General features: G+C 41.6%; 1 protein-coding gene and 1 non-coding gene across 2 annotated transcripts in view; one reads left to right on the forward strand and one right to left on the reverse strand.

Moving 5' to 3' along the window:
* The window catches only part of RNF144B (ring finger protein 144B), a 192241-nt gene that overhangs the window by 16915 nt on the left and 161900 nt on the right, over positions 1-13426 (forward strand). The window lies entirely within an intron of this gene.
* Positions 12311-12413, reverse strand: LOC112133949 (U6 spliceosomal RNA). The gene has a single exon (XR_002915548.1). It is a non-coding gene; the product is annotated as a U6 spliceosomal RNA (small nuclear RNA).

Consider the following 13426-nt stretch of genomic DNA (forward strand, 5'->3'; position numbering starts at 1 on the left):
CTTCAGCTTTATCTTTAATTTCACGAATTCTCTCTTCAGCTGGCTGTACTGATCAGTCTCTGCTTTGATAATTCAGTGTAACGAACCCCCGCAGTGACTTACAGCCATTCCCGATTTCTTGCTCACATTGCACGTCAGTGGCTGCAGGTGGAGAGCAGTGTCTCTGCTCCAAGGTCATGTAAAGTAGACCTTGTGTACCTTCTCACTCTGAGACCCAGGCTGAAGGAAGGGAGCAGCTCCTCTCTGGGATGTGAGGTTCTCATGGTGGGCAGTAGGGCTGACTGAGGCTTGAAATGCTTCCTAAATCATCTGCTTACGACTGGGTGCATTGTCATTTAGGCCATTGGTCAAAACAAGTCAGTGGTCCACCCAACATCAATGAGATGCAGAACTAGATTCCTCCCCAGGGGAAGAAGAAAGGAGTATTTTTGAGTAATAATACAATCTGTTATAATGGCCTACTTTAGTTTTTTTTTTCCATTAATGATATTTTTAATAGATCTCTATTGGTTCTTTTTGAATCTCCTTTTATTTCATAATGTCCTTTTCTTGACTTACATGTTCTATTCCATCCATTATCTTTTCAAACATTTTAAAACCATTAACATTAACATTCTTAGTGCTTTATCATTTGTACTTTCAATGGAGTCAATTATCTTTTTTGTTTCATCTCTCCTGTTGTTTTTTTTTTTTGAGATGGAGTTTCGCTCTTTTTGTCCGGACTGTAGTGCAGAGGCACGATCTCGGCTCACTGCAACATCTGCCTCTCGGTTCAAGCAAATCTCCTGCCTCAGCCTTCCAAGTAGCTAGGATTACAGGCATGCACCACCACGCCCGGCTAATTTAGTATTTTTAGTAGAGATGGGGTTTCACCATATTGATCAGGCTGCTCTCAAACCCCTGACTTCAGGTGATCCTTGGTCTCCCAAAATTCTGGGATTACAGGTATGAGCCACCATGACTGGCCTCTTTTTTTTTTTTTTTTTTTTTTGAGACAAACTCTTCCTCTGTCACCCAGGCTGGAGTGAGTGTAGTGATGTGATCATGGCTCACTGCAGCCTCAACCTCCCAGTCTCAAGCAATCCTCCCACCTCAATCCTCTCACCCAGCTCTCAATGTAGCTGGGACTATAGGTGTGTGCCACCATGCTGGGCTGATTTTTAATTTTTTTTTTTTTGTAGAGATGAAGTCTCATTATATTGCCTATGCTTGTCTTGAACTCCTGGCCGTAAGCGATCCTTTTGCCTCAGCCCACCAAAGTACTGGAATTACAGGCATGAGCCTCTGCACCCAACTTCTATCTTATCGCTAATTCCGTCTTTCTCAGGGTGGTTTATGGCTCATGAGCCTTATCATTTTTGACTGTAAGTTCATCAACAGGTTCCACATGTTCTGGGGTGGAGTGGTGTTCCTGTGAGGCCGTTTTATATTTCATTTGTCAAGGCCTGCGTGTTTTCTTAGTTTTGGACCTGGTTTCCAATCCTGTGTAGTTAAGGTGCACTTGAATTCCTTTCATCTACCCTGAACAGGCTTAAATCTCTAATTTCTCATGAGTGATTCTTTTTCCATGCATAGTCCAGAGCAAGTGGCAAGCTTTTGTACTGCTTCCCTCTTGAGAGGAAGGTGGTTTTCTTTTTTTTATTAGTTCCTCCCTTCTCACTTTATATATTAAAATAAGAAAAAAATAAAATATATGTATATGTATATATACACACACACATATACACAGACACACACACATATTTTATATATATATATATTCTTTATAATTTATATTTTTTTAGACATGGGGGGTCTTGCTGTGTTGCCCAGGCTGGTCTCAAATTCTTGGCCTCAAGAGATCCTCCTGTCTCATCCTCCCAAAGTGCTGAGATTACAGGTGCGAGCCACCATGCCCAGTCTATTATTTATATAAGGTGTTTAATTTCAGCTCCATGTGGTAGATAAATGCCACACTGGAAAGTGGGTATCCTATTCTTATATTTCTACTAGGTCTTCAATTCCTACTCAACATTGTGGGTTTTGAGTTTCTTTTCTGTTTCTGAGGGATTGCCCTTTCTAGCTTTCTGCCCAGCTATGCATTTAAAAATATTTTGTTGGCCAGGCGTGGTGGCTCATGCCTGTAATCCCAGCACTTTGGGAGGCCAACGCGGGTGGATCACCTGAGGTCAGGAGTTCGAGACCAGCCTGGCTAACATGGTGAAACCCTGCCTCTACTAAGAATACAAAAATTAGCTGGGCATGGTGGCATGCGCCTATAATCCCAGCTACTCGGGAGGCTGAGCCAGAAGAATTGCTTGAACCTGGGAGGCAGAGGTTGTGGTGAGCCGAGATTGCGCCATTGTACTCCAGCCTGGGCGACAGAGCAAGTCTCCGTCTCAGAAAAAAAAAAAAAAATTTGTTACATTCCGCCAGGCATAGTGGCCCATGCCTGTAATCTCAGCACTTTGGGTTTTGGGAGTCTGAGGCAGGCAGATCACTTGAGGCCAGGAGTTCGAGAGGCCTGGCCAACGTGGCAAAATCCCATCTTTACTAAAAATACAAAAAAATTATCCAGGTGTGGTGGCACACACCTATAATTCCAACTACTTGGGAGGCTGAGGCACAAGAATCACTTGAACCCAGGAGGTGGGGGTTGCAGTAAGCTGAGATCGCACCACTGCACTTCAGCCTGGAGGGCACAAAACTCTGTCTCAAAAAGATTGTTACATTTTATTCAGAGCTTATATGTGTTAACATAGAAGGGTGTGGGATGGGGTAGGCTTCCCAAATTAGCTCAGCATGACTTATTGCCTAGAAGTCCTTAAATTCATTTTGTGACCTTTCCCAACAAAATCCTATTTGAATTTTTATTGGAATTACACTGAATCTATACAGTTATTTGGAGAGAATTTACGTATTTAAAATAGTGAGGCCAGGTTTAGTCCTGTAATCCCAGCATTTTGGGAGGTCAGTGTGGGAGGATCACTTGAACCCAGGAGTTCAAGACTCCTGGCTAATTAAAAAAATTAAAAATTAAAAAATTAGCTAGGCATGGTGGAGCATGCCTGTGATCCCAGCTACTCGGGAGGCTGAGGTGGGAGGATCACTCAGGCCTGGGAGGTTGAAGCTGCAGTGAGCCATGATTGTGCCGCTGCATTCCAGCCTGGGTGACAGAGCAAGACCCTATCTCAAAAAGTAAACAAGCAAATAAATAAATAAATAAAATATTGAATTCTCTCATCTATGAATGTGGTGTATATCTTACCATTTATTTAAGATTTCTTTTTACTGTCCTACTGAAATCATGCATTCAAAAGACAGATACTGTGTACTTATTATTAAATTTAGATCTAGGTTTTATATTTTATTCCTGGCTTATTATTATATAATTTCTGGCTTGCTGAATAACCATGAGCAAATTATCTAATCATTATAGTTTTAATTTGGTTGAACTGTTAATTACTATTATTCAACTCAAGTGTTCAGTAAGTACAAAGCAATGAACTTACTGGATAATTAAGTTGTTTAACATTTTCATTTGTAAGTTTAATATCAAGATATTACAGTTCAGAAAGGTAAAATATACATTTATCAAAATTACTCAAGATGCACATAAATAAAACTTTTTGAAACATAAGTAAAAATAGAAACTGCAAAGAGAGGAGTAAACTAAATTAATAAATATGATTTTGTACTTGATGCATGCCAGAATCAGAATTTGTAAAATCACTGATTGAAGGATGGAAATTGGCCGGGTGTTGTGGCTCACACTTGTAATCCCAGCATTTTGGGAGGCTGAGGTGGGCGGATCACCTGAGGTCAGGAGTTCGACACCAGCCTGGCCAACATGACGAAACCCTGTCTCTACTAAAAATACAAAAATTAGCTGGGCGTGGTGGTGGGTGCCTGTAATCCCAACTACTTGGGAGGCTGAGGCAGGAGAATAGCTTGAACCCGGGAGGCGGAGGTTGCAGTGAGCCGAGATCACACTACTGTACTCCAGCCTGGGTGACAGAGTAAGACTCTGTCAAAAAAAAAAAAAGGAAATTGTGGAACTTTGAGCAGACTTAGGACTGTTGGTAGACAGGGGTGTTCAGTTTTAGGCAACAGACATTAAGTGAGCTGGGTGATCTTCATTGTTAGGGTGTGGTTAAGAGTCAAAGACACAACAGAAACATTAAGTTTCCAAAGAGGCCTTGTAGAGGTGTCAGTGAAAACTCTCTGCCAAAGCCCATCCCCTTTTCTAAACATGAAATCTGTGAAATACCATACAGATCTAACATTAAAGCCTTCTCAACAGTTGTACCAGAAGATGGCAACCACTGTGGTTCTTCTTTCACTACAGTGCCACTATGTAATCAATACATTATTATTGCTTACAGAGCCTTATTGATTTAACTCTATAGCGCTCTTTTCTCATTGGCTCCATTTATTAATATAGACACTTAGAGCTGGAGGGAACTTCAGAGATTTAGAATTTACAAACTAAAGATGTGTATCAGAATCTTTTTGTGGAACATTTTCTTTTCTTTTCTTTTTTTTTTTTGAGACAGAGTCTTGCTCTGTCGTCCAGGCTGGAGTGCAGTGGTGCGATCTTGGCTCATTGCAACCTCCGCCTTCCGGGTTCAAGCCATTCTTCTGCCTCAGCCTCCCAAGTAGCTGGGATTACAGGAGCCTGCCACCACGCCTGGGGAATTTTTTTTGTATTTTTAGTACAGACGGGGTTTCACCGTGTTAGCCAGGATGGTCTCGATCTCCTGACCTCTTGATCCAGCCACCTTGGCTTCCCAAAGTGCTGGGATTACAGGCGTGAGCCACCACGCCTGGCCAACATTTTCAAAATACACATGACACCTTCTGAATTAGCAGGTCTGGAGTGCGGGTGGGTATGTGTGTTTGGAAGAGTTTCCTAGGTAATCTGACAAAGTGTTCTGGTTAGGAATTATTTCTCTAGTCTAACCCCTTAATTGTGTAGAGGAGAGACTTTACTTGGAAGAAAAATACTTCTAATTTAAGACTGCCTTCATTAACATAGGTAGTTAGAAAATTTAGGCCTTAATGATTCAATTTCTCCAGTTCTTTCTGAGCTCCTATTTCACCACCATCAAGCTGTAATTTTGTTTCTGACTTAAGGACTTGGGGTTTAGGTAGACCTCTATTTTCAAAACAAATCTCTTTATTTCTATAATGTGATGAATGAACAATGCTCTACAGTTTTGGGTTTAGGAATCGTGACAAGCTCTTTAATTATAATAATTCAAGTTAGTTGTAAACAGATGCAGCAGGGAGACAGCAGACAGACCCACTGGGCCCAATGCTGGAAACCATTCTGAAGTTTTTCAGTGTCTATGGGGCAAAGACTTAGCTCTAGCTGGAAAAAAATATATATATAGATATATTTTTTGACAGAGTTTCGCTCTTGTTGCCCAAGCTGGAGTGCAATGGTGCAATCTTGGCTCACCGCAACCTCTGCCTCCTGGGTTCAAGCTACGTTCCTGCCTCAGCCTCCCGAGTAGCTGGGATTACAGTCGTGTGCCACCATGCCCGGCTAATTTTGTATTTTTAGTAGAGACGGGGTTTCTCCATGTTTGTCAGGCTGGTCTCGAACTGCCGACCTCAGGTGATCCGCCCACCTCAGCCTCCCAAAGTGCTGGGATTACAGGCGTGAGCCACTGCACCTGGCCAGGAAATAATTTTTCTAGATCGACGAGGTTTATTTTACATTAATGTATATCTGAAGTAGTGAATGGCATGTACAATTTATGACCTGGCATCGTCTCCCACCCTGGACACATTTAATGACTTTTCAAGTCAGATTTTGGAAATATGGTTAACCAGACTTGGGGTTTCTGCAAATATAGGTTTACTTTTTCAGATGGGTAAAGCAGGCTTCTGTAGACAATTGGAAAGCAAGAATGTCTGTCCTTTCCTCACATTGAATATTAGGAAGAAACCCCACAGAGAATCTTAGCATTCGTGGAAAAGAAAAGAGTAGAGTTAACTTTAATCTTAGTTCGGACCATTCACTTTAGTTTATTAGTAGCTAACCAGGCTCTTTTTCACATTGGGCCCCACATTCAGCTTCCTTAACTACACTGATTGAGACAGGGCCACCCAGGTTGAAGTGCAATGGTTCACTCATAGCTCATTGCAGCTTTGAACTCCTGGGGTTAAGTGATCTCGCCTCAGCCTCCTGAGTAGCTGTCACTACAGGTATGCACCACCCATGCCTAGCTATTTTTTAATTTTTTATAGAGATTGGGTCTTGCTATATTGGCCAGCTGGTCTAAAACTCATGGCCTTAAGTGATCCTCCTACATCAGCCTCCCAAACTGCTAGAATTACAGGAATGACCTACCATGCCCAGCCCAGATCAAGATGTTTACTAACATTGGATCTAAATAGAGTGTCTTGACTTTAAGTGACTTGCTTCATAATCTACCTTTTGTTAGAACGGATTAGGGAGTCATATATCTAATTTCATATTTTCCTTTATCAGACAAGAGCTTATACTATTATCTTTCCATGTTATATAAAACCAAGTGTTTCTTTTTCTTTGAAGATCAGCCTAATGATCAGGAATAAATAAGAGTGCCCATATCTCATCAACTGGTTGGACAGAATGACTTTAGTTCACATTAAGAGTACGGGCTGATTCCTATAAGGAAAAAGTATAATGCTACATTATTGCTTTGTAGAATTTAGAATTCCCTCAACCCTATAAGAAAGGGGACAAATACAAGTATAGAGAAATAAATAACAAAAAGATTGTGTATCAAAACATAGTAAAGCACAGTCAGGTCTAGAATGAACAGAAAACTTTTGCTTTGGTGAGAAAAGCTGTTCCTAGATGTTGGTGTAAGATTCTTTGGCGCAAGCCAAACAACATACTATAATTCCTTGAACAAAGTGAGATTTTCTGCTTCTGTGACTATTAAGAAAGCACAATAAAAAAAGCAACAAAACAAAACAAATGCCAACCAAGAAATAATTATTTTTGTATGGTTTTTTGAAATTAAGACTTTTTTTTTGGAGACGGAGTCTCGCTCTGTTGCCCAGGCTGGAGTGCAGTGGTGCAATCATGGCTCACTGCAACCTCCGCCTCCTGGGTTCAAGTGATTCTCCTGCCTCAGCCTCCTGAGTAGCTGGGGCTACAGGCGCATGCCACCATGCCTGGCTAATTTTTGTATTTTTAGTAAAGGTGGGTTTTCACTATGTTGGCCAGGCTGGTCTTGAACTCCTGACCTTGTGATCCACCTGCCTTGGCCTCCCAAAGTGTTGCGATTACAGGTGTGAGCTATCACACCCGGCCTTTTTTTTTTTTTTTTTGAAATGGAGCCTCGTTCTGTTGTCCAGGCTGGAGTGCAATGGCAAATTCTCAGCTCACTGCAACCTCTGCCTCCCGGGTTCAAGAGATTCTCCTGCCTCAGCCTCCTGAGTAGATGGGATTACAGGCACCTGCCACCAAGCCCAGCTAATTTTTTGTATATTTAGTAGAGACAGGGTTTCACCATGTTGGCCAGGCTGGTGTCGAACTCCTGACCTCAGGTGATCCGCCCACTTCGGCCTCTCAAAGTGCTGGGATTACAGGTGAGCCACTGCGCCCAGTCTAGTTGTTGCATTTTTAAGAGAAAATATTTTGACTTTAGTATTGCTAATGCAGTAAAGAGTCCTGAACGCTCTCATAAATTCATGTAAATTAGGATTGTAGGTCTTATAAGGCCAGATAGGACCTCAAAAATCATCTAGTCTCACCCATTCCATATTTTACAAATGAGGAAACTGATGTGACCTGCCAGGGTCATCAGTTAGCTGGTGGTGGAACAATGGGTATTGCGGGAGGTTCTTGATTCTTAGTGACATTCTCTTTAACTTCTTTTGGCTTATGATTTAAAAATTAAGTACTACATAAACTGTTGTGTATTCAATCAGAGGGGGTCAATATTCAGTTTTTTTATGTTTTAGAAATATAAGGTATGGTAGTTACGCTGTTCTCTGAATATGTTCTGGCTTTCTGTCTTCTTGTTTTTTGTTTTTGGTTTTTTGAGGGTCGAGGTCTCACTCTGTTGCCCAGGCTGGAGTGCGGTGGAGCAATCATAGCTCACTGCAGCCTTGAACTCGGGCTCAAGCCGTGCCTGGCTAATTTTTAAATTTTTGTAGAGACAAGGGTCTTGCTGTGTTGCCTGGGCTAATCTCAAAGTCCTGGCCTCAAGCAGTCTTCCCGCCTCAGCCTCCCAAGGTGCTGTGATTACAGGCATGAGCCCCTACACCCAGCCACTGCTTTCTGGTATTGCGTTTACTGACCCCATGTGGTTGGATGGGATGTTGTGATCAGTTTGACCAATGATTTGCAAGCAGAATTGTATGTCACCTCTAATTTATTTTTTGTTTTTTAAATTGACAAAAATTATATGTAGTTGTGGTACACAACATGACGTTTTGATATATGTATATATTGTGGGATGGCTAAATCAAGGTAATTAATGTATACTGAGTAGGGGTTCTTAATCCAAGAAGCTTTCTGGGGATTTGTCTCTGAGTGTTTACTTGCAGCAGCATACCTGTTGAGCCAGCACGGACATTTGGCATGAGTGAGAAAGCCCTTTTTGTTTTAACCCACTGGGATTTTGGGGTTATTTGTAACCTCAGATTACAAACCTGTAAAGAGTGTTTTCTTAAAAGGAAGCCAGTGCTTCTAATTTAGGCCGTGGCATTAAAGGGAAATGAATTTAGGCAACACATTTGGCAATTTAGGGCAAAAAAAGTGATATGAAAATTTTTTGCTTATTGAGGGTATATATATATATTTTTTTTTTTTTTGAGGAGGGAATGTTTCTGTACTATTATCTTTATTCTCCACTTCAGTTTTTTTTTTTAAGTCTCCTGTGGTAGTAAACTATGCATGGAATTACTGTCAAAATCAATCTCAAAATTAAAATTACAACCAGGATTCAGTAAATTAAACTAAGAGTCAAGGAATCTGGGTCCTGGTTTTCATCTTGCCACTGCATGACCTTCAGTCTGTCTGGGTCTCAGGACACTCACTTATCTATAAATAGGTGTTGAAACAAATCATCTTGAATATCTTTCTAGCTCTGTTAATCTGTAATTCCAGGAAATCAAAGTAACATGCTGCTAGCTATTTTAGGTTAGGGATCTTAAACACAATTTTAAAATATAAGAACTAGGTCTAAAGGTATCTTGGTATACCAATTTAAAGAGTAATGAATACTTGGATTCATCTGAAACTTGAACTGTCCTGAAACATGATATTTTGTACTTTCAGGGTCCTATTTCTTCAGTGAGTACTAACCATGATTTTTAAAAATGTACTTTCACTGGGCACGGTGGCTCATGCCTGTAATCCCAGCATTTTGGGAGGCCGAGGCGGGTGGATCATGAGATCAGGAGATCGAGACCATCCTGGCTAACATGGTGAAACCCTGTCTCTACTAAAAATACAAAAATTCCCCAGGCGTGGTGGCACGTGCCTGTAGTCCCAGCTACTCAGGAGGCTGAGGCAGGAGAATTGCTTGAACCCAGGAGGTGGAGGTTGCAGTGAGCCGAGATCGTGTCACTGCACTCCAGCCTGGATGACAGAGTGAGACTCTGTCTCAAAAAAAAAAAAAGTATTTTCCAGGTTTTTCTGATATTTAAATGTATTTTTCTTGTATTTAAGAATGAATTGTTTCTTTTTAGTATTCAGAAAATGTTTCCCAAGGATGTCGTGGAACTGTGCCTGTTTTGTTTAACTTGCTTTTTTAGTCTCACCAACATTTCTTGTAGAGATGTGGTTGAGATTTTTCAACTTTATCTAAACTTACCTTACTCTTTCTGAGTTCTAAGACTTTGGAAAAATATTGACAGGCTCAACATTAGCCTCTCTCTCTCTCTCTTTTTTTTCTTTTGAGACAGAGTCTCACTCTGTCACCCAGGCTGGAGTACAGTGGCACCATCATGGCTCACTGAAGGCTTGACCTTCCAAGCTCAAGTAATCCTTCCACCTCAGCCTCTGGAGCAGCTGGGACTACAGGTACATGCTGCCACACCCAGCTAATTTTTTGTATTTTTTGTAGAGATGAATTTTTGCCATGTTGCCCAGGCTGGTCTCAAACTCCTGGATTCAAGCAATCCACCAGCCTCTGCCTCCCAAAGTGCTGGGATTACAGGCGTAAGCCGTAAGCCACTGTGCCTGGCCAGCCTCTTTTTTTGATGGAAGTCCAAAAATGGCTGCATTTAAAGGTTCAGCTATCAAATATTTTGGAATGTTTTGTTTGCAAGTCAATTTTGGCTAGAAGGCTCAAGTGACAAAACCATTAGGATCAATTGTCACGTGTCCTAATGGTAAAAGTGGTATCGCTGGTTTCTTGCTCTGGCTTTTTGACTTCTGTCTTCTTAGAACCAAAAGTAAGCTGGCCACAGAGCCACAAAGCCATAGCCCCTGGCCGAAAGGTGCCCATCTTAATTATTTTAATTTCATTGTTAACAAATTGGTAAAGGGACTAGATGATCTATGAAAGCCAGTCCAGTTGTTTGATTTTTTGTAAACACTCTTCTGGATTGTTCATTTTTTACTTATCAATTTTTTATATTGCAGTTCACTACTAGAGTTAGTGTTGTAGCATCATACTCTTTATCAGAGATACTAGATGATGAGGAATGTTGCTCATAATGATTGTCATTACTCTTGATTGTAAAGTATACTTTTCACAGAATCAGAAACTACCTGAAAATATAAACCTATTCAATTATACTGAGCCTTGTTTTAAATCAATGGCAAATAAAATGCTGTTTATATAAAATTCAATTTTTTTTTTTTTTTTTGAGATGGAGTCTTGCTCTGTCGCCCAGGCTGGAGTGCAGTGGCGCGATCCTGGCTCACTGCAAGCTCCGCCTCCCAGGTTCACGCCATTCTCCTGCCTCAGCTTCCTGAGTAGCTGGGACTACAGGCACGTGCCACCACACCCGGCTAATTTTTTGTATTTTTAGTAGAGATGGGATTTCACTGTGTTAGCCAGGATGGTCTTAATCTCCTGACCTCGTGATCTACCCACCTCGGCCTCCCAAAGTGCTGGGATTACAGGCGTGAGCCACTGTGCCTGGCCTATAAAATTCAATTTTTAAGAAAGCAGAGGTGTGACATTTTGACTGGTATTACTTATTTTGCATTCCTTTTTTTATTCATGTTTTTTTTTTTTTCGAGATGGATGGAGTCTCACTCTTGTTACCCAGGCTGGAGTGCAATGGCGCAATCTCAGCTCACTGCAACCTCTGCCTCCAGGGTTCAACCGATTCTTCTGCCTCAGCTTGGATTACAGGTGCCTGCCACCATGCCCAGCTAATTTTTTGTAATTTTAGTAGACACAGGGTTTCACCATGTTGGCCAGGCTGTTCTTGAACTCCTGACCTCAGGTGATCCACCCACCTCAGCCTCCCAAAGTGCTGGGATTTACAGGCGTGAGCCACTGTGTCTGCCCTCTTTTGCATTCCTGAAACATTATTTTCATTTTCTGCTTCATCTGAATCTTCATCCACCCTGCCCACCCCCCCCTTTTTTTAAGAGGCAGATTCTTGTTCTGTCACCCAGGCTGGAGTGTAGTGGTGCCATCATAGCTCACTGTAGCCTTGAACTCCTGGGCTCAAGGGATCCTCCTGCCTCAGCCTTCCGGGTAGTTGGGACTGCAGGTGCATGCCACTACACCTGGCCATTTTTTTTTTTTTTTTTTTTTGCATATTTTTGTAGAGATGAGGTTTTGCTATGCTGCCCAGGCTACTATCAAACTCCTGGCCTCAAGCGAGCCTCCTGCCCTGGCCTCTCAAAGCTCTGAGATAACAGGTGTGAGCTACCACACCCAGTCAGAATCTTAAATGCAAAGGTAGTTTTCTTACCCAAAGAAAGAAAAATAACCTAACATGAATACAAACATTACTCAGTCATAGGAATTCTTATTAAAAATCCTATGTACAAGAGCACCATTCAGTGCCTTAAAAAGCTGGAAATGGTTATCTTAGAGATATAATCTTATCATCTTAGACTAGTAATCCTCCCTGCTCTTAAATATTGGCTAATATATTTAAATTATTTATTTCCATAGGTTTTTGGAGAACAGGTGGTATTTGGTTACATGAGTAAGTTCTTTAGTCATGATTTGTGAGATACTGGTGCACCCATCACCTGAGCAGTATACAGTGAACCCAATTTGTAGTCTTTTATCCCTCACTCCACTCCCACCCTTTCCTTTGAGTCCCCAGAGTCCATTGTACCATTCTTATGCCTTTGCATTTTCATAGCTCAGCTCCTACTTATGCGTGAGAACACTCGATCTTTGAAAATATGGAATCCTTCACGAATTTGTGTGTCATCCTTGTGCAGGGGCCATGCTAATCTCCTCTGTATTGTTCCAATTTTAGTATGTGTGCTGCTGAAGCAAGCATGCTAGTGTAGTATAGTGCAGTATTGGAGAAGATGATTCAGAGTCTCCAGATTTCAGTTGACTTTGAAGAATGCACAAACCCCCAAGGCCAAGGTAATGTGCTGGAAGCCTTCTGTGTATTTGCTAACCACGATCTTGGGGTCTCTGGATAGGTATGAGAGATATGTGGGGTGAGGTATTTGGCTGACTCATCTATGCCACCACACTCAGACAGCACTCAACTGAGCGAGACCAGAATCTGCATGTCACAACTTGGGTGTCTTAATTGCCAAGGAGTGTGAATGGGGTGGAATGCAATAATGGAGGATGCCCTGAAAAATGGTCCGATTTGATGGTATGCGAGATATGTGCATTTTGCATGATTATTTTCAGCAGAACACTTGCTGCTTTAGACATTTATTTTTAGCCTTCTAAAAGCAAGTAATGTTGTTTGCTTGATTTGTTATATTCATTTCTCAGACGATTATTCAGGTTCAGTGAATAATATTAAGAAAATCCTAATAATTATATTATTCTGGGCTTTTAGTTAATAGACCCATAAGATTTCTCTTAGCTCAGCAACTACTCACAAAGGGAATCAACTATATTCCTATAGTACTCAAGATTTGAGGTAAGTACAGGTATTTTTCATTCACATTTGGGAGTTTCATTTGTTTGTTTTGGTTTTTTTTTGAGATGGAGACTCGCTCTGTCACCACACTGGAGTGCAGTGGTGTGATCTCGGCTCACTGCAACCTCTGCCTCCTGGGTTCAAGCGATTCCTCTGCCTCAGCCTCCTGAGTAGCTGGGACTACAGGCGTGCACCACCATGCCTGGCTAATTTTTTGTATTTCAGTAAAGACGGGGGTTTCACCATGTAGGCCAGGGTGGTCTCGATCTCCTGACCTCATGATCTGCCCCCCTTGGCCTCCCAAAGTGTTGGGATTACAGGCGTGAGCCACCACGCCTGGCCTGGGAGGTTTTACAACCTCCCAGGTTGTAAAGTAACTGTACCTAGCGCACCCTAAGGG

The sequence above is a fragment of the Pongo abelii genome, chromosome 5 (genome assembly GCF_028885655.2).
Source record: "Pongo abelii isolate AG06213 chromosome 5, NHGRI_mPonAbe1-v2.0_pri, whole genome shotgun sequence".
Taxonomy (NCBI): domain Eukaryota; kingdom Metazoa; phylum Chordata; class Mammalia; order Primates; family Hominidae; genus Pongo; species Pongo abelii.